At 46.8% G+C, this 18600-nt stretch overlaps 1 protein-coding gene across 1 annotated transcript in view; it reads left to right on the forward strand.

The window, feature by feature from the left end:
* The window catches only part of Sys1 (SYS1 golgi trafficking protein), a 45126-nt gene that overhangs the window by 25643 nt on the left and 883 nt on the right, over positions 1–18600 (forward strand). The window lies entirely within an intron of this gene.

The following is an 18600-nucleotide window of genomic DNA, read 5'->3' on the forward strand; positions in this document are numbered from 1 at the left end:
GCAGTTAAGCACTTGCTTATGAAGACTAAGGACCCGGGTTTAAGGCTCAATTCCCCATGACCCATGTAAGCCAGATGCATGAGGTAGCGCATGCATCTGGAGTTTATTTGCAGTGGCTGGGGCCCTGGCATGCCCATTCATTCTCCCTCCCTCTCTCTCTCTCTCTCTGCCTCTGTCTGTCACTCTCAAATAAATAAACAACAACAACAAAAATTTAAGACATAGTAAGAGAAAGAGAGAGAGAGAATTGGCACCCTAGGGCCTCTGCCACTGCAATCGAACTCTAGACACTGTGCCACCTAATGGTCATGTGAGACTTTGCTTCACCTTTGTGCATCTGGCTTACATGGGATCTGGGGAGAGATTTAACCTGGGTCCTTAGGCTTCTCATGCAAGTACCTTAACCACTAAACCATCTCTCCAGCCCCCCTCCTAATATTTTTAAATTAAAAAAATTAGTTATCTATTTGTAAGGAGAGAGAGAGGAGGAAAAAGAGAAAGCGTCCAGACATATGTACCACTTTGTGCCTCTGGCTTTATGTGTGTACTGGGGAATCAAAGCCAGGCCATCAGGCTTTGTAAGCCAGTGCCTTAACTGCTGAGCCATCTCTCCAGCCCCTGAACAGCTTCTTAAGAGTAAACGTCCTTTGTTATTAAGTCTCCCTCCAAGTTCACAGGCCAAAGTGAAAGGAACCTCTGGGCAGGATTTTTGTCTGTTTCATCTATTGATAAGTCCCCAGAACCCAGAACCGTGCCCGGGAGTATAAAGTTTCCCATAAGTAACTTTTGCAAAACGAGATCTGTAGCATTCTCTGTGTTCCGGGTGAGCTTGAGCGCCGTGGAAGCGCAGAGGGCCACTGAACAGACTAGGGCAGTGTCCCGAGGTGCAGAGGAATGAGGGTGTCTAGCAATCAATCGGGCAGAGCATTCTTACAGGAGGGAATTTAAGGAATGTGGGTGTAGAATGGAATTCTAAGTCAGCGTGTTTCCCTGGAGTAGGAAGTAGGAGCCCAGAGTGGCAAGGTTGAGCCTGGAGAAGCAAGTGCTTAGAAATGTTAAAGTAAACGACGCAGCTCTCACCTCAGGGGAACGAGAGCTTATTCTGGAGCTAAATTGTGAGTGACCATGGCCTGCATACACACAATTGGGTTGCCCCAAATTCCATATTCCAGTGTGTTAACAATGTTATGAAGGTTTTATAGTTATAGAAAAAAGAAAGTCGTAAGCCTAGGCACTTTTCAAATATGTTGGTGGATACCTCAGGTAGGCGGGTCCTAGTGAAGCAGAGAAATCTCAGCTTCAGGCTTCTGAAGCTGTCCTCTGACGATGGTGGGTGGAGGCTGGTGGTCAGTTAGTACATTCCAGAAAGGTTTCACCCTTCCCTAGTCACGAAGACGTGAGGTCAGACACAAAGGTGGGCAATAAAGGCCTATTGAGGGGCCAATGATAGCCCAAGAGAATAAGTTGCATCGTCTTACAGGATAGACACAGATTTTTTTTTTTTTTTCTTTCCAGGAACGTTAGCTCATAGAAACCAGGTTGAGAAGTCAGGTGTCTGTCTCAAGCGTCCACAGAGCACAGGGTGGGCTTAGTCAGTTTAGACAAGGTAGTTAGATTCTGTGCTGGAGCCCAGCCTGGCTTCCTGTGCCTCTGTTCCAGCCCATGGGATATTTTTAATGCTTCTATTGCTTTATACAATTTCGTTTCTAGAGCAGTTTTAGATTTGCAGCTAACTTGAATAGAAGATACAGATTTTTTTTTCCCTTTACTGACCACATCTCCCCCTCCCATGTGTAGCCACCCCCCCACCACATCTCCATTGATGGTATGTTAGTTTAACTGATGAATCAACAGCAATGCATTAACATCAGCTCTGAGGCCATAGCTAACATTAAGGCTCCCTCTTTGTGCCCTATGCTGTATGAGTTGGATAAATAGATGATGTGGATCCCTGGTATGACATCAGATAGAACGGTCTCTCTTCCCTAAAAGTCCCCTGTGCTCCTCTTGCTCATCTCCCTCTCATCCCTGGCAAACACTGGTCTCTTCACAGTCTTCATTGTTCTGCCTTTTCCAGTGTGCTCTGGGATCACAATCATAAAGTAAGTACAGAGCTACTCTGGATTGGTTTCTTTCTGTTAGTAAATAGTATTTACGTTCACTCTGTGACTTTCCATGGCTTGACTGTTCACCTCCTTTTAGCTCAGAAAAATATTCTGTTGTCTGGAAGCATCACCATTTATTTATCCCTCATCTACTAAAGAACATCTTGTTTGACTCCAGGTTTTGGCAATCATGAATAATCTGCTGTAAACATCTGTGCTGGTTTTTTTTTTTTTTTGTGCTCGGGTTTTTATGCAGACATATGTTTTCAGCTCCTTTGGATAAATATCCTGGAGTGAGGTAGTGAGATCATATGGTGAGTTTTGGAAGGCACCACTAAATTGTCTTCCAGAGTGGCTATATCTAGACAAAACCTTAAAAAACATTTTTTCCCCAAATATTTATTTATTTGAGAAAGAGAGAGAGAGAAGCAAACACACAGAATGGGTGTGCCAGGGCCTCCAGCCACTGCAAATGAATTCCAGAAGCATGCGCCACCCTTTGCATCTGGCTTACCTGGGTACTGGAGAATTCAACATGGACCCTTAGGCTTCATAGGCAAGAGCCTTAACTACTAAATCATCTCTCCAGCCCCGCCCCCAAACATTTTTTTAAAACAAAAATATATAGTATTTTAATATGTACTCCAGCCTGATCTGGAAATAGAACAGAATGGCCCCAAAGTCTCCATCCTCCTGAGCACTGAGTCCAGATAGGAGCCATCATGTCCAGCTTGGTCAACACTCTCACTCCTCACCTGCCTCCCTCCCCTCTATGCCCACTGCAGTCAAAGGGTCAGACTGTACCTCAGCAATGGCTCACAGAGCAGTTTTCCATATTTTATCTTGTTTGATCTTTCCATTCATATAAGAAAAAAATATTTTTATGGGGGAGAGATGAGAGACTTACTGATGCCACAGCTGGTAGCCTTGTTAGCTCGTTTCCCTAAGCATGTATTCCAACTTCATTCATACTATGTAATGTGTGTCAGAATTTCCTTCTTTTTCTTTGTGTGTGTATATATTTTGAGGGCTGTGTATGTGTGTGTGTGGTGTATGCATGTGTCTGTACATGTGTGTGCAATGTGTATACCCTGTGAATATATATGCAGAGGCCAAAGGAGAATATTGAGTTTCCTCCTCTCTTCTGCCTCATAGTCCTTTGTGAAGTAAAGATGACCCCCAAAAAATACCAAAAATGCTGCATCAACTTACTTTGACCAAGGCTAAGTGGACCAACAGAACTCCTGTGATCAAGAGAGATGGACTGAGGGCTGGAGAGATGGCTTGGTGGTTAATGCACTCACCTGCAAAGTCAAAGGACCCAGGTTCAACGCCCCAGGACCCACATAAGCCAGATGCACAAGGTGGCACATGTGTGTTTGGAGTTCGTTTGCAGGGGCTGGAGTCTCTGATTGCCCATTCTCTTTCTTTGCTTCTTTCTCTCTCTCTCCCTCTCTCCCTCTCTTTCTCAAATAAATAAATAAATAAAAATAAAATATTTTAAAAATACTCTAAAAAATAAATTCCTTCTTTCTTTCTTTTTTTTTAAAAGAGAGATGGACTGGGATGGAGTGATAGCTTAGTAGTTAAGGTACTTGCTTGCAAAGCCTAAAGACCCATGTTTGACTCTTCAGATCCCATGTAAGCCAGACACACAAGGTAATGCAAGCATCCAAGGTCACATATGAGCACAGAGTGACACACGCATCTGGAGTTCGATTATAGTTGCTGGAGACCCTGGCATGCCAATCTAGCCCCTTGCTCTCCTGCATTAAAACAAAAAAGGCTAGTCAGTTGGGCTTGCCTAAAAACAAGAAGAAAAAAAAAAAAGCAAAGAGATAGGCACCATTACCAGATCAGAGCCAAATTAACTTGGCCACCTTTAGCCCCTTAATAACCACGTATTGCCCACCTCTGTGTCTGACCTAACATCCTTGTGAAAATCAGGAGATCAGGTACAACCTTTTAATTTAATTTTTTTTATTTATATTTATTTATTTGAGAGCAACAGACAGAGAGAGAGAGAGGCAGAGAGATCGAGAGAGAGAGAGAGAGAATGGGTGCACCAGGGCCTCCAGCCACTGCAAACGAACTCCAGACGCATGTGCCCCTTGTGCATCTGGCTAACGTGGGTCCTGGGGAATCGAGCCTCAAACCTGGGTCATTGGGCTTCACAGGCAAGCACTTAACCTCTAAGCCATCTCTCCAGCACACAACCATTTTGAAATGTAATAATACCACAGCTTCCCACCAACCGGCAGCCCAAGAATGTCATCAGATAGCATCTGAAGCCTGTGGTGGAGTTTCCCCACATTGCTGTAACCCACTACCTGATGCTTCAGCTACTGTATTTGAAAGTGCCATGGTTTATGACTTTCTTTTGTTCTTTTTAAATTTTTTAAAAACTTTATTTATCCATTTTGAGAAAGTGTATGTGTGTGTGTGTGTGTGTGTGTGTGTGTGTGTGTTAGAGAGAGAGAGAGAGGCCAGGACCTCCAGCCACTGCAAACGAACTCCACAGACGCATGTGCCCGATTGTGTATCTGGCTAACATGGGTCCTGGGGAATCAAAATTGAGTCCTTTGGCTTTGCAGGCAAAACGCCTTAACCACTAAGCCATCTTTCTAGCCCTGAGTTAATTTTTATAGATATGGTATGGATTAAAGTTCTTTTTGCATCTGGCTATCTAGTTATGTCAATGCAATTTACTGAAAAGACTATCTTGTCTCCACTGAATGCCTTTGTACTGTTCTCAAAACTCAGCTGACAGTGTGTGTGTTTCTAGTTATGATGGTCTCCATGTCTATCCAACTGATGCCATTCATTATCTGTGTGTAGTTCATACTGTAATGTGCCTTGGTTACTATGGCTTTCTAGTGACACTTGAAATCAGATAGTGAATTGTATAACTTATTTTCCTTGTGTATTTTAAAATCAGCTGATTTATTTCTTTACAAAATTCTACTAGGATTTTGACTACTTACTGCTTTTTAAAACTATTTTTTAGGGCTGGGCATGGTGGTGCATGCCTTTAATCCCAGCACTTGGGAGGCCAAGGTAGGAGGATCACCATGAGTTCGAGGCCACCCTGAGACTCCATAATGAATTCCAGGTCATCCTGGGTCAGAGTGAGACCCTACCTTAGGAAAAAAAAAAAAAAAGTGGTAAGGATGGCTGGAGAGATGGCTTAGCAGTTAAGACATCTGCCTACAAAGCCAAAGGACCTAAATTTGATTCCCCAGGACCCAAGTAAGCCAGATGCACAAGGTGGCACATACATCTGGAATATTTTTACACTGGCTGACGGCCCTGGTATGCCCATTCTCTGCCTTCACCTCTCTCTCTGCCTCATTCTATCTCTTTCTCTCAAATAAATAAAATAAAAATTAAAAATTAAAACAAAAAAATCTATTATTTAAAAATATTTTATTTATCTATTTGTTTTTAAGAAGGGAGAGAGAGAGAGAAGAGAGCAACAGAGAGAATGGGCAGGCCAGGGTCTTCAGCAGCTGCAAATGAACTCCAGACACATACCATTCCGGGCATCTGGCTTTATGTGGGTACTTGGGAATTGGACTCAGGTCATTAGGCTTTGCAGGCAAGTGCCTTAACTGCTGTGTCAGGTCTCCAGCCATCCTTACCACTTTTATTTCATTTTGTTTGAGATAAGGTCTTAATATTTAGCACTGGCTAAGCTAGAATTCAGTATGTAGACCAGGCTGACCCCTGTGGCAATCCTTCGGTCTTTGTCCTCCAAATTCTGAGTTTATAGGTATGAGTCACAATGCCTGGCTTTAAGTGTCCTTGAATTATGTGCTGAGTCATCCCTTCTTTGTTTGTGAGTACATTTGCACTTGAAGAGCTTTCTCAATCTGAAGCTGCCAGTTTTGAAGTTCAAAGACCATTTGTAGCTGTTTAAATTATTGTTAAGCCAATCTACTAAATCCCCTTACAATATACATTTAATCAGTTCTGTTCCCCTGGAGTCAGGGCCTTACTGTCCTCAAACTCACTGCGTAGCCCAGATTGACCTCAAACTCAAGATTTTCATGACTCAGCCTCCCAAGTGCTGCTTGCACCACCATGCTTGGATAGAGTTGCTATAGCAATTTCAAAAAAGCAGATTTCAGAAAAAGAAACATTATCAGGTGTTCAGTCAGCTTTGTATTGCTGGCAGAAAACACCTGACCAAGAGCAGCTTGTGGAAGGCAAGGGCTTATTTTGGCTTACAGACTCGAGGGCAACTGCATGACAGCAGGGGAATAGAGTGGCGTTAACAAGACGACTCTGAACAAGTTCCCAGGACACAGGCAGGCAGCGTACAGCATGCCTCTCACACAAACTGCTTCTAGACCTTTCTGACCTGCAGAAGCCAAACCTCACAGTCCATGGTTCTTACTGCATTCAAGTCTTTCAACTCTGACCAGAATAAGCCCATCAGGCTGTATTTAACAGCACTGCAAGGTGTCTCTTGGGCCAAGGTTTGGAAGTCTTCCACATTCCTCTTGCAAATCCGCTCCAAAAGGCCAAAAGTCACACAATCAGGTTTCTAGCAGTAACAACCCCACTTCTTGGTACCAATTTTACTGTTGTAGTCAGCTTTGAGTTGTTGGCAGAAAACACCTGATCAAGAGCAGCTTGTGGGAGGAAAGGATTTATTTTGGCTTACAGACTTGAGGGGAAGCTCCATGATGGCAGAGGAAAATGATGGAATAAGCAGAGGGTGGGCATCACCTCCTGGCCAACATCAGGTAGACAACAGCAGCAGGAGAGTGTGCACTGGCAAAGGGAGGCTGGCTATGACACCCATAAGCCTGCCCCTCAAAATACACTGCTTTCAGGAGGCTCCAATTTCTCAATTGCCACCAGCTGGGGACCTAGTGCCCAGAATGTATAAGTTGAATGGGGACAGCTGAAGTAAACCAGCACACCAGGGGCAAAAGATAAGGCATTAAATAGTGAGTCCATTCTCCAAGAAGAAATCGACTGCCACAACATTTGATGGATAGCAGTGAATTATGCTGCAGCTGAAGACTTCACTAACCTTTTGTTCAGGCATTGAAAAACAGGCAGGAAATCAGTAACGATATAGTTGACCTGAACACCATCATCAATCAGTTTGATCCTATAGTCATTTATTTATAAAATGTTTAATCTGACAACAGTGGGCCACAAAATCCTTATAAACAAATGTGAACGTTAAGGCATCATACATCTTACAAAATATGTTCTCAAGTCCCAGAGGAGTGAAATTAGAAACAGTCACAGCAATCTGTAAAATCTCAAGCTATTTATTTTGAGCTATGTGAAAGTAAAAATACAGCCTACCAAATTTGTGTGACACAGCAAATCTGCACCCAGAGGAAAATGTGCAGCATCAAACGCATGAGCTGTATTAGGAGAGAAGAAAGATATAAAGTCAGCCTGAGCTTTCACCTTAAGAAAGAAGAAAAAAGGGAATGATTTAAACGGGGCATGGTGGTGCACACCTGTACCCCCAGCATTTCGGAGGTGGAGGCACGAGGACCAGAAGGTCAACACGGGTTGGGGAGATGGCTCAGGGGGTAAAGTGCTTGCTATACAAGCATGCAAACCTGGGTTTGGGATTCTAGCAACCACATTATAACCTGGGCGTGGTAGCCTGTGGCTGGCTAGTCAAGCTGGATTGGTGGGCCCTAGAAAGGCTGTGAAGAAACCCTTTGCTTTCCTATCAGAAAATGCTGTGGAGCTGGGCGTGATGGCACACCGTAATTCCAGCACTTGGGAGACAGAGGTAGGAGGATTGCCCTGAGTTCCAGGCCACCCTGAGACTACACAGTGCAATCCAGGTCAGCCTGGGCCAGAGCAATACTGTACCTCAAACACATAACCAAAATCATAAAACAACTAAGGTGGGTAGGAGGGCTTTGGAATACTGTCTTCTAGACATGAAGTGGCCTTTTTAAAAAAAAAAAATTATTTTTATTTATTTGAGAGAGTGAGAGAGGGAAAGAGAGAGAGAGAGAAAGAGAGAGTGCACGTCAGGGCCTCCAGCCACTGCAAATGAACTCCAGATGCATGCAGCCCTTGTGCATCTGGCTTACATGGGTCCTGGGGAATCGAACCAAGGTTCTTTGGCTTTGCAGGCAGACACCTTAACTGCTAAGCCATCTCCCCAGCCCATGAAGTGGCCTTTTACATTCATGATCTCACAGTGGCTATCATTACCTGCTCAAGACCTGCACAGTATTGGGCCCATTAACATCCTATCATTTATGATGGAGGAGGGTAAAAAAATAATCAAAATGGAAGAGGGACTAGTTGGAAAGAAGGGGTTCTGTGGAAGGAGGACAGAAGATGGGGGCGTAAATGAAAGTCATGGGAGAGGATTATGATCAAAACTCATTATGTACATGTAAAAAAATATGGCAGGGAATGAATGAAGAAAGACACCTTCACACCGTGTTTACCACACACATATACACAGTCACACACACATGAATATGAATACATACGTGTGCATAACACACACCCACACAAGTCTGAAGTCAACCTTGGTTATATAGAAGTTAGAGGCCAGCTTGTGCTACATGAGACCCCCTCTCAAAAAGGGGAAGACAGGGCCTGGAGAGATGGCTTAGCAGTTAAGCACTTGTTTGTGAAGGCTAAGGACCCCGTTTGAGGCTCAATTCCCCAGGACCCACATAAGCCAGATGCGCAAGGGGGTGCATGCATCTGGAGTTCATTTGCAGTGGTTGGGCCTTGGTGCACCCATTCTCTCTCTCTCTATCTCTGCCTCTTTCTCTCTCTGTCTTCCCTCTCAAATATAGAAATAATTTTTTTTTTTAAAAGGGGAAGGCAATTGAAGCCAGAAACAAGCAGAAGAAAGAGATGGTTAAAATTAGAGCAGATATCAATGAAACTTAAAAATAAGAAGACAACAGAAAAAAATCAATAAAATGAAAAGCTGATGCTTTGAGAGATAAATAAAGCTAACAGACCTCTAGCCAGGCTATGTAGAAAAAGAAAACACAAATTACCCATGTTGGAGATGAAAGGAGCCATCACTACTGACCACATGCAAAGTGAAGAAAAGAACATCAAAAGGATAATGAAGGCCAGGCATGGTGGCGCACGCCTTTAATCTCAGCACTTGGGCGGCAAAGGTAAGAGGATCTCTGTGAGTTCGAGGCCAGCCTGAGACTGCATGGCGAATTCCAGGACAGTCAGGGATAGAGCAAAACCCTACCTCCCAAACCAAAACCAAACAAACAGCATAATGAAATGAATAATGAAATTCATTATAATATAAATAATGAATGTTGTCAACAACTGTGCCCCCCAAAATTTGATTGCTTAGATGAATATGTCTCCTGAATTTTGTTGGGTTCTATCTTCATCTGGTTTTGGTATTAAGGTAATGCTAACCCATAAAATAAAAAGGAAGTGTTCCTTTTATTTTCTTTCTTTCTTTCTTTTGAGGTAGGGTCTTCCTCTAGACCAGGCTGACCTGGAATTCACTATGGAGTCTTAGGGTGGCATTAAACTCACAGCAATCGTCCTACCTCTGCCTTCCAGATGCTGGGATTAAAGGTGTGCACCAACACCCCTGGCTCAGAAATTCCTTTATTTTTACTTCCAGTGGTAGTTACCTTCTTGTTGATGGGACCAAACACTTAACCAAGAAAAGCTTTATGGGCAGAAAGGGTTTATTTCAGCTTACAGACTCGAGGGGAAGCTTCATCATGCAGGAAAAGCAGAGGCTGGGCATTCCATCCTGCCACAGCATCAGGCAGGAAGCATCAAGTGTGTGACCTGAGCTCTGGTGAGAGCGAGGTGGTTGTGACATCGCAAAGCCTGCCCTGAGCAGTATACCTCCTCCAGCAAGTCCCCCTTCCAAACTGCCACCAGCTGAGGAGCAGGCCAGTATTCCAAACACATGAGGCACTGGAGAGGTGGCTGAGCCATTAGGTGCTTGCCTGCGAAGCCTAAGGACCAGGTTCAATTACCCAGTGCCCACGTAAGCCAGATTCACAAGGTGTCACATGCATGTGGAGGTCGTTTGCGGTGGCTGGAAGCCTGGCATGCCCATTCTCTCTCTCTCTCTCTCTATCTGTCTCTTCCTCTCTTTCAAATAAATTTTAAAAAATTTAAAAAATTGAGACTATGGGGGACATTTGATAAATTTGAGATAGAAGTGTTTCTGGATATATATAATCCTTTTAAAGTTGTGTGGCTCACGTAGAATATTATGCAGAAAAAGACATGCTGACCAGAAGCAGCTGATGGGAGGAAAGGATTTATTTTGGCTTAGTCTCAAGGGGAAGCTCCATGATGGCAAAGGACACAGCATGGCATGAGCAGAGGCTGGACATGACCTCTGCCACAGCAGGTGGAGAACCGCAGCAGGAGAGAATTCTGGGTCCTGGCAAGGAGGAAGCTGGTTCTAACACCCTTAGTCCCACCGCCAGCAACAGACCCCATCCAGCAAGGCTCTACCTTCCACATTGCTACCATCTGGGGATCAAGCCTTCAGAACACATGAGTTTATGGGGGACATACGATTCAAACCACCCGGGTGTGCATACAGTATGGAGTCTTGGTGAAATGAACCTTTTTTAGTTATTTACTTATTTTCATTTTACAATGCCCCTCTTCATCCTTGGCAATATTTCTTCTTCTGTCAGCTACTTTGTTGGATATTAATATTACCACTTGGATGTCCTTGGACTAGTGCTTGTGAGCTATTTTTTTCTTCCCCATCCACTCACTATGTTTGTTTTGTTGAGATGGGATCTCACCATGTAGCCCAAGCTGGTATCAACGTTGTGGTCCTCCGGCCTCAACCTCCTGAGTGCTGGGGTTGTAGGCATGCACCACTATGGCAAGCTCCATTTATTGTCTGGGATTTTCCTTCATCCATTTACTTTTTTTTTTTTTTTGAGGTAGGGTCTCACTCTAATTCAGGCTGACCTAGAATTCACTATGTAGTTTCAGGGTGGCCTTGAACACACGGCGATCCTCTTACCTCTACCTCCTGAGTGCTGGGATTAAAGGCCTGTGCCACCACACTCGGCTTTCATCCATTTACTTTTAATTCATATACTTAAGGTAGGTTTCTTGATTTTGTTCCCCAACTTAATTTCTTTTAACTGGCTTCCATTTTTGTTGATGTACTTGGATTAAAATCACCCACCTTGGGCTGGGGAGATGACTCAGCAGTTAAGGTGCTTGCTTGCAAAGCCTGCTGGCCTAGGTTCGATTTTCTAGTACTCATGTAAACCTGGATGCACAAGGAGGCACATACATTTGGAGTTCGTTTTTAGCAGTTGGAGGCCCTGGCTCTCTCTCTAGGCTTGCCAATAAATAGCCGAATATTAATAAAAAGTACTTAAAAAATCACCCACCTTGCAGTTTATTTTCTATTTTTCATCTGTGATTTCTTTCTTTCCTTCCTTATTTTTTAAAAAAAATTATTTATTTATTTGAAGAGACAGAAAGAAAGAGAATGGGTGTGTCAGGGCCTCCAGCTGCTGCAAACAAACTCCAGATGCATGTGCCACCTTGTGCATCTGGCTTATGTGGGTCCTGGGGAATCAAACCTGGGTCCTTTGGCTTTGCAGGCAAGTGCCTTAACCACTAAGCCATCTCTCTAGCCCTCCTTCCTTAGTTTTTTTCATTTTCCACCTTTCATTAAAGTCTTTTTTAATATGGTAAAAAATTAAAAAAAATCACACATACAACCTTCCATGTTAAAATATACAACTCAGTGGTACTAGATACAATGTTAACTATCATTCCTGCCCATTTCTATAGAGCTTTTTTCCAGCTACAAAGATGATACTTAATTAGAATAAGTTGGACTATAAATGACTGAAAATTCAAAATTGACACAAGTACCAGTGATCACCATATTTCTTTTTTACATGTATATAATGTATTTTGATGACATCTGCTTCCCATTACCTTCCCACTCAGCCCCTTCTTCCTAGCGTTTGTAAAGACAGGGTCTTGCTGTGTAGATTCTCCTGCTTCTGTATCCTGAGTTCTGAGAAATGCCCCATCACTGCAGCCTTTTGTGACTGTGGGACCAGAACAGACCAAGCTTCTGGATTTTGAGCAGAATAGAGTCGGTGTGCTTAATTGTGCATATAAGCAGTCCATAGTAGAAATAATACTTCCTTATTATTTTGTTTGTTTGTTTCAAGGTAGGGTCTCACTCTAGTCCAGGCTGACCTGGAATTCACTATGTAGTCTCAGGGTGGCCTTGAACTCATGGCGAGCCTCCTACCTCTGCCTCCCGAGTGCTGGGATTAAAAGCGTGCGCCACCACGCCCAGCTCTCCAGCCCTCTTTCCTTATTTTTGAAGGGTTATATTTTGTCAGGGTGCCCTCCCAATCTCAACAGTGCTATAATGAGGCATGAGAGTTACTCCATCACAGTGAGACAGTTACTTCTCACTGCACAGGAAATGTATCAGGACATGGATGCTATCTCCCCAGCCCTACATATAACAGGTGGCGACAGGGGTCAGATGTAGGAGTCACACTGGGTTTGTGTAGGAGCCCAGAAGCCCAGGCCCAGATCCTCTTACAACAAGTAAGCAAGTCTTCCTCATCTGATCTCTCAAAATCACCAACTATATTATATGATGCTGAGCCAGTTCCCAGGTCAAAGAGTCAAGGCCCTTGGAATTTTGACATACTCTGCAAGACAGGCTCAACAAGGCCTTAAGGGGCTGGCTCACAACACTTATCTTATTATTCTTATTTTTTTTAAACATTCAATAAACCTATTATTATTGTTGTTGTTATTTGGTTTTTCAAGGTAGGGTCTCACTCTAGCCCAGGCTAACCTGAAATTCACTGTGTAGTCCCAGGGTGGCCTCAAACTAACAATGATCCTCCTCCCTTGGCCTCCCTCCCGAGTGCTGGGATTAAAGGCATGCACCAGCATACTGGGGAATTCAATCTGGGCCAGCATCCTTTGCAAGCTAGTGCCTTTAACCATAGTCATTTTCCCAGCCCCGATTGTTATTTTTTTTGAGACAGGGTCTCATATATCCCAGGCTGGCCTCCAACTTGTTATGTATCAAAGATGACCTTGAACTTCTGATCCTTCTGCCCCCTACCTCCTGATTACTGGGACTAGAGGCATGCATCACCATACATGATTTATGAGGTGCTAGGGTTCTAACCCAGTGTCTTGTGCATGTTAGGCAAATAATCTGCCAACTGAGCTATATCCTCAGCTCTAGTTCTGCTTTTTTTTTTTGCTTGTTTCACTCTTGTTTTCTCTTTCTGTTTTAGCTTGAGTAGCCTATGTTGACCTATCTTCAAGTTCAGTTTCTTTCCTTAGCTGTTTTGGACTTAGGGATGAGCCTGTTAGTGTTATTCCAATCTCTGTGTGTGTGCATTTCTAGCATTGGCATATTTGACATTTTAAAAGTTATTCATTCTCTGCTAAGTCTTCTGTTCATTTACGTCATCTAAATTTTCCATGAGAGCCTTTCAAAAATTAGAGTTTTCTTATATTCTGTGTCAGATAACTGCCCTACTTGCACCTGGGCCTGCTGATGATTTCTCTCTCTCTCTCTTTCTCTCTCTCTCTCTTTTGGCTTTTTTTTTTCAATATTTTTATTTATTTGAGAGTGACAGACAGAGAGGCAGGCAGAGAAAGAGAGAGAGAGAGAGAGTGAATGGGCGCGCCAGGGCCTCCAGCCACTGCAAACAAACTCCAGATGCGTGCGCCCCCTTGTGCATCTGGCTTATGTGGGTCCTGGGGAATCGAGCCTCAAACAGGGGTCCTTAGGCTTCACAGGCAAGCGCTCAACCGCTAAGCCATCTCTCCAGCCCCTTTCTTTTGGCTTTTTGAGGTAGGGTCTCACTCTGGCCCAGGCTGATCTGGAATTCACTATATAGTCTCAGGGTGGCCTCTAACTCATGGAGGTCCTCCTACCTCTGCCTCCTGAGTGCTGGACTTAAAGGCATGTGCCACCATGCCCAGCTTCAGAAGGGTTACTTTAAAAAATGTGTGTGTGGGCTGGAGAGATGGCTTAGCGGTTGTCGCTTGCCTGTGAAGCCTAAGGACTCATGCCTGACTCTCCAGGTCCCAAGTAAGCCAGACTCACAGTGACGCAAGCGTGCCATGTCACACATGCGCACAAGGGGCACACGCACATCTGGAATTCAATTGCAGTTGCTGGAGACCTTGGCACGCCAATTCTCTCTGCCTCTCCCCACCCCACATTAAAAAAAAAAAAAAAAAGGCCAGTCTGTTGGGTTTGCCTCAAAAGAAATGTATGTGTTGTGGTTTTTTTGACCAACTTCTGGACATAGTATATAGAAGAGTAAATAAATGCAGCATTATTTAATCTGGAACTTATATCTCTTCTGCAGGGGACTGAGTTGTCCTATTGCTATTTCATCATCTGTGACTTCCACAGATTCAACGCCCTCGTGCTAGGCTAGTTACAGTGGGCTCTTAGCAGTTCTGTAAAAATTTAGCTAAACCAAAGAACAAAGGAGCCAAGACACCTTCATGCACGGAGACTTTATATTTCTCCTCACAAGTAAGCCAGCGCCTATGTTCTGTGTCTTGGAAACGCCCATCCTTTGGCGTTCAGATTAAGTGGCTGCTTTGCAACCTCGGCTTTCTGATGAGTTTGGCAAAAGCTACAAGTCTCTAGATTGCTCAACACATCTTAGAAGCTGCTGTAAGTGTAGCGATGCTCTTCCCAGCTGTCTGCATCCCACCTGGAAGCCAGACTATCACCTGATCTCTTTCCTGTTTTACAACCTTCTTGGCCACTCACTCCTACCCTGCTTCCCCGGGTCTTTCTCTTGGTCAACATTCTTCCAGTGTAGCCCAGTGAATTAATTCAGCCATTCTTTTTTTTTTTTAAATTTTATTTATTTATTTATTAGTAGAGAGAGACAGACAGAAAGAGGCAGAGAGAAGGAGAGAGAGAATGGGCGCGCCAGGGCCTCCAGCCACTGCAAACGAACTCCAGATGTGTGTGCCCCCTTGTGCATCTGGCTAACGTGGGTCCTGAGGAACAGAGCCTTGAACCGGGGTCCTTAGGCTTCACAGGCCAAGCACTTAACCGCTAAGCCATCTCTCCAGCCCTAATTCAGCCATTCTTGTGACAAACATCCGGCATTGAGAAGGGACAGATGTTCCTGACCTTTCATCCTGGGTTCAGAATAATTCAGCAAGTCCTGTTCCCTGGGCTGAGTCAGATTCAGGAGCTGAATTCCATCCATTATTTAGCCTCACTTTTCTGTGCTGGAAAATGGGGCTAAGTATCTATTCCATCCATTAATGAGAAATAGGGACCAAACTTCCTAAAATATTTCTTGGAAGATAAAATTGTATCAAGATAAAAAGGGAAAAGGAGCCGGGCGTGGTGGCACGCACCTTTAATCCCAGCACTTGAATGGCAGAGGTAGGAGGATCGCTGTGAGTTCAAAGCCACCCTGAGACTACATAGTGAATTCCATGTCAGCCTGAGCGAGAGTGAAACCCAACCTGGGAAAAAAAAAAAAAAAAAGGGTGGGGGGCTGGGAATAGAGGTTACAGCAGTCTCTGGAGGCAGCCTACCTATGTTCAAATTCCAGTGCCATCACCGACCAGCTGTTGGCCTTGGATAAGTTAAGTTCCTCTGCACATCTCCACTTCTGTATCCGTAAAGTGGACATAACACTGACCTCACAGGGTTGTTACGAGTCCACCCAAATAAAGCACTCATCACAATGATTGGCATGTAATTTCGGTAGGAGTGTTCACAATTGGAGCTCTTTTTTTTTTTTTTTTTTTTAAATTTCACAAATTCACTGGGGAGCACAGTTCCTTCCCTGCCTCACAAGCCATTACAACCACTAGTGAGGGTTCATGGCGCATCTCCAAAGTGCTCACGTCCTGTACTAAGGGGTTTGGTATAAATTAGAAGAAGCAGGATTATTTTAGTTTGATCAAGCTGAGCTAAGTATTTGCCCAGCTGGCTGGCGGCTGCAATAGGCTTACAGTCCTCGAGGGTCTGTAGCACGTCTCTCTCTTGCCGCCTCCCACAAGCTAGTTGCCACGCTTGTAAACTAGTGGGAAAGTTGCTTGCTGTACTTACCTCAACGTGGCTGTTCTGAGGTCCCAATAAACACAGAAGGGGGCCAGCCAGTGCCTTAGGTATCTGTGGGTTGCTGTCCGTGCTAGGAAAACTTGAATGTGACATACTGTTGGCACATCCATCTATCCATCCATCCCTTTGCATTGCCCTCCCTCATCTGCTTGTTAAACTCGTTTCAAGTCTGCTCAGATATTAGCGCCAGGATTCTTTCTAACAATGGAGGGGATTAGGGCAGGGGGTGTCCTTAGGACTTGCGCTGTGAACTCTCGAAGCTGTCTGCTGTGTGGAGAATGGAGTGCCGACGAGAGAGGACAGGAAAACCAGACAGAAGCTAGTATAGTGGGGAGTCCAAGCCTGAGGGGGTGGCAGAGCCAGGAATGGTGGATTGGAAAGATATTTCAGAAACAGAACCGACAGGAAATGGAGGTGTATTTTAATGTGGGCGGCGAGGGAAAGGGAGGTGCCAGGGATGATTGATGTTTATGGAACGAGTTATCCAGTGTCCCCGATGAAGAAGCAATTCGGATGGGCCCCTTCCATACTCTTTCTCTCTCTCTCTATCTGTCTCATTGATGGTCCATCTCCACACTGCTTCCAGGGTTCAGGCGGCAAAGGAAGGATGGTTGGGAGGAGAAAGCGAATGGGCAAGGGAGTCTCGATCCAGGCCCCGCTAGACTGGGCACTGCAAGCACTGGTTAGAGCCTCTGGGAAGCAGTGGAAAGAGAGCCTTTCCACCTTGACCCTCCACCTCCGCCAAGCCAGACGGCCAGCCCTACTGTTAGCATCACGGACGTGTCTCCTGGCCAGCGTCCAGGGGCGCGGCACCCGGGTTTACCCTCTCACCCCTGAGCCGCCCAATCCTGGGCCCTTGGGCTGCTCGGGCGGTGGCTGCGTGTAGTCCCGAATCCAGGAATCCTGGTCAGCCGGAGGAATCCCCCAGGGTCAGGGGTTCGTCCACCGCCGTGCACCTGCCTCTCCGGGTGACAGCGGGCCCGCGTGTCCTCCCGCGTGGGTGTCCGCCTCCCTTCCCCGGCCGTGCACCTGGCGAGGTGCGCGCGCGAGCGTGCGGAGCGCGGCCGGGGCGCGGGAGGCCCGGGGCGCCCGGGCGGGCGCGCAGTCGTGGCGTGGGCGCCGCCCGGGACTCCGAGCGCATCAAGTGTGCGTGGGCCGGAGCCGGGCGGCGCGCGCGGGCACGGACGGACGGACGGAGGGAGGGAAGGAGGGAGGGAAGATGCGTGCGGGGAACTTTTTACCCGCCCTGCAAGTACGAGGAGTGGCGCTCCCCGGAGCCGCCGCCCGCCGCCGCCGCCGCCGGGCCAGAGGCGGACCCGTGTGCCCGCCGCCGCCCCTCCCCCACTTCCGCCTCCCGCCTCTTCCTCGTTCCCGGCTCCCAAGGCCGTCGGTCCCGGGGGAGCCCCGGAGGCGCAGCCCCACCCCGGCCGGCGCGCCTCGCTCCCACGCCCCCGCCGCCGCCGCCACCGCCCGGTCGGAGCGCGCAGAGCGAGTCGGCGGGGGCGCCGCGCTGCAGGTAGGGCCCGGGCGGCGGGGGCGCAGGTGCCGCGGGAGGGACCGACTCGAGGGCACCGAGCGGGGTTGGGGGGGCGCCCTCCTCCGATCCCTCCCTTCCCCCCCCCCCCCCGGGCGCGGCGGGGTCCTTTTTAGGGAATTCTTTCCCTCTCGCCGACTCCGGGCCGGGTAGGGCGGGGGCGAGAAGGCGGACTCCATTTCAGTAGCTCCTGCCCGGGCCCCTGGCAGCCACCCTCGTGCCTCCGAACCCCGTCACTTCTTAGCACCGGCGCCCACGTCAACAACCACCTGGCTCCAGGTCTCGGCACCCCGCGGCTCTGGGGGTGAGGGCTGGGGGTGGGGTGGGCAGCTCCCTTCCATCGTGACCTCTTGAGATCCAGGGCGTCGGTGGCGGGGAGCGGGGCGTCCTGGAGCCCCTGGCCCCGGTCAACTCCCCCTCGAGCTCTCCTTCCCCCCCTCCTTCCCGCTGCCAGCCCCAGAGGCCCCGGGTATTTTTAGCGTAGTGACCTGGGCGGCAGCTCTCAAAGCCTTTCTCAGGAATCAGCGTCACCGTCTCCCTTCTCCGAGGCCAGCCAGCCAGCCAGCCTGCCGGGCGGTCACACCAAGGCTCCCCGCATTTCCTTGGCCCTGCCTGGCTTGCTGGGGTGTCTTGGGTCCTCTGGGCGCTGTCCTAGTGCCTGAGGGAGCTGGCCAGAGTCTGGGATATACTGAGTCCGGATTGAAGCGGTTTATGGAGGATGACAATCTGGTCCTGGTCCTCAATCCAGACGTTCCTCTGCTCCTGGCGATGGGTTCCGGGTGTCAGGAATGGGATTGAGTGAATTGAGCTCTGGTGTTCTGCAAAATTCTTGGAGATCTGGAGGAGGC

The sequence above is a fragment of the Jaculus jaculus genome, chromosome 8, assembly GCF_020740685.1.
Source record: "Jaculus jaculus isolate mJacJac1 chromosome 8, mJacJac1.mat.Y.cur, whole genome shotgun sequence".
Taxonomy (NCBI): domain Eukaryota; kingdom Metazoa; phylum Chordata; class Mammalia; order Rodentia; family Dipodidae; genus Jaculus; species Jaculus jaculus.